The sequence below is a fragment of the Grampus griseus genome, assembly GCF_964374135.1.
Source record: "Grampus griseus genome assembly, chromosome: 2".
In the NCBI taxonomy this organism is placed as follows: domain Eukaryota; kingdom Metazoa; phylum Chordata; class Mammalia; order Artiodactyla; family Delphinidae; genus Grampus; species Grampus griseus.
In genome coordinates this window covers 139,203,088-139,206,169 of record NC_139018.1, presented here as the reverse complement: position 1 = coordinate 139,206,169, position 3,082 = coordinate 139,203,088, and the positions used below count along the sequence as shown (strand labels likewise).

Below are 3,082 nucleotides of genomic sequence, written 5' to 3'. Positions count from 1 at the left end.
CAGCGACCACAAAGCAAAGTGTTCACAATAATTAGACGGGGGGACTTTTTTTAAACCACCAACAATGAAAAAAAATTAAAATTCACTCTGCCGCTGTTTCAAAATTTCAGTGTTAGTTTTTGCATACCCTCCCCCAACTCCCAACCCTGCTTGTAAGGAACTAAAACATTTCATCTGGTGAAGAGCAAAGATTTCACTACACCTCAAATTCAGAACACCTACAAGGTAGAGGAATGTTGGCTTTTTAAACAGAAGAGTTTTTTTAAAAAAAAGATGCAGGACTCCTTCAGTTCTTCACTAGTCTTAGAAAAATTTTCCAGAATACTGCTTCACACTGTTCTGCAGCAAATACTGTGCATTCCGTATCTGGTCCCGTGTTCCTGTAATGGTAATGATCTGATCTTCGGACCCTTCTAAAGGCTCATCAATTTTGATTGAAGCTCCTGACTCATGACGGATTTGTTTCATCTGCTGACCACCTTTGCCAATAATCGATCCAACCAAATCTTTGGGAATAGTTACTTGTGTAGTAATAATAGGTCCGCCAAGATCACCATATGAGCCACGACCTCCAGCATAGGAATAATCACATCCAGAGCCACCCTGTGGTTCATAAGCCATCTGCCACTCTGATGGGCTCCATGCATCTATTGCAGAGTCCCAGGTTTCATCAGCACTGAAACCAACCATGCCATCATAACGGTCTCCAGGTCTCCCTCTTCTGTCATAGGCCATTAGATCTCCTCCTCTAGGTGGTGGTGGTGGAGGAAGAGGAAGATTCTGAGCTCTGCCACCACCCGGGCCCCCTCGTCCAGGGGGAGGTGGAGGAGGTCCTGGACAGGTTCCTATCATCACAATCTCTTCTGGATGGAGGCATGGGACGCCCACGCCGACCAGGAGGCATTCTGTCAAAACCACCTCTTCCCCGCATGCGAAATCCCATGGGACGTCCACAGCGGTCATCGACCATTATTGTAAAACCACCATAATCATAGATTTCATCGTAAAATTTGGGATCATAAGGCTGAGCATGTCCTTTGATGGGAGACTCTGATATAAGATCAAGAATGATCTTTATGCACTCTACAACCCTATCAGGTTTTCCTCCAATAAGAACGAATCTGTCAGTGGATTGAGGACAACGTTCCTGGAAAAGCTTGATTGTTGTCTGAGTGGTCTCTCGAAGTTCTTTGATTTTAGCACCTTTGACGCCAATAATTCCTCCAGCCAGACTCTGATGAATCAACAGTCTCAACTCACAGTCAAAAGTCGCTTCCTTTATAGTGTTGGTAATTTAAGCATTCCACAGCTTCAGATTCGAGCGGCAGCTGGCTGGTTGCAGTGGGTGATGGCAACTGCAGGCCCTCTTCCAAGGTAGGGATGATTTTCTTCAGGATTTCTCCGATTGTTTCAATATTAGCGCTGTTCAGTATGCGCTCGGGGCCACTGCTGTCTGGGGCTGAAACACTGGCATTGTAGTCTGTACGGAGAGCCTTAATATTCTTGCCTCCTTTTCCAATCACTGCCCCAGCATTCTTGCTCTGCAGCAGAATGAGTAATTCAACCATCTCATCAGTGTTTCTAGATCTTTTAAAAGCTTGTTCCTCTTCCTATCTTTAGCAGGGCGTTTATCAAATCCGCCACTGGTTTCGGTGTTGGGAAGGGTTTCCTCTGGCTGTTCAGTTTCCATTTTCTTGTATTAAAGGGACACACCAATCAGTTATTAAATATAACCTTGCAGGGCAGAACTGAAGTGTTCTGGGTGGGACCAACTGACACTCTAGTGCTGCAGTAACCGGACAAGACTACCGTCCCTATCGGAAGGCGGATTCTTAACCACTGGACCACCAGGGAAGTCTCAGGGATGGAGCTTTTGAAAATGGGGTGCCTGAGCCGTACTCCAGACCAATTAAATCAGAATTTCTGGGCATGGCTGTGATGTAGGTGTAACAAACCCAGTTAGAAGTAGTTGGAGAAGTAATAGTTACAAGAGGAGACCTTTAAAAAATAAGGTTGCAGTTATCAGCTGCCAGCAGACATTGTTTTGAGAATAGCTGGTGGCATCCCAAGTCTGACATAGCTCAGAAAACTCAAGTTCTTGGCAATACAAGAACTTGTCTAAAATCACACCCATAGTGTCACCTAGTTATTTCCTTGGATGTCTGAACCACAGCTACTCCATTTTGACTTTTAATTGTAATTCTCTCCTTAATAGCCAAAGCGGATGTCACTGTTAATGATGTTAGTGTTTCTCTGGGTATGAGAAGAGACAAGAGTTTGGGCTCATAAAATCTTCTCCTGAAAAGATCTAACTATCTGAAGGCTTGTTCTGCCAGTTTTTCCCAGAGCACAGAGTGCCTCATTCCTGATCTCCACCCTAAACTCCTTTCAGGGGGTGTTGAAGGTCAGCAGCTGCAGCAGCTCCTGATTTAATCTTTGTAGAGGCACATGGCAAGTGCCAATGGCAAGTGCCAATTTGTAGGTGACAGGGCCTCCTCGTGGTTATAAATTTAACCATGGTTTGGCAGGCATTTCATGACCATTTTGTCCCATGGTGCCAGGAATGCTCATTCCCAGGTCTGGCGAAGATTTTGCTGATAGGCTACTCAATGTACCATTATTGGACTAGGCCTTACAAGCAGCAGAAAGTCTCTGGACCACCTGTCTTACTAATCTCTTATGGTCCAGGAAAATATTCCCTCTTGTTGCTTCTTCCCATATCTAGAGTTACACTCTTACAATTATTGATCTCATATGGAACTATATATCATCATTTTATCAGAGGCTCAGTCACACATTTGGTAATGTAAGAAACAACAATTTTGTAAAACAGGCAATATAAAAAAATATATAGCTAGCAGTATTAGTAAGTTCATAAGTAAGAATTAAGCCAAGAACTTCCATTAGGTGTGGCCCAATATATCCCAGGTCATCTGACTTAGTCTGTTCTGTACCAATCCTTATCTTTCAGGGAAATTATATATTGGCACTGTCCATAAGGTACCCAGCCCAGTTTCCTAGTGTTACTAGACTGACTATCCTTAGTATGATTTAATTATCCCCAACATAGAGGAGCCTTTAA

General features: G+C 43.7%; 1 pseudogene across 1 annotated transcript; it reads right to left on the bottom strand.

Annotated features, from left to right (window-relative positions):
• Window positions 1–303: 303 nt before the first annotated feature.
• LOC309819094 (heterogeneous nuclear ribonucleoprotein K-like) lies at window positions 304–1,767 on the bottom strand (annotated as a pseudogene). The gene has a single exon. The product of its transcript is annotated as a heterogeneous nuclear ribonucleoprotein K-like (transcript).
• Between the last annotated feature and the right edge of the window lie 1,315 nt (window positions 1,768–3,082).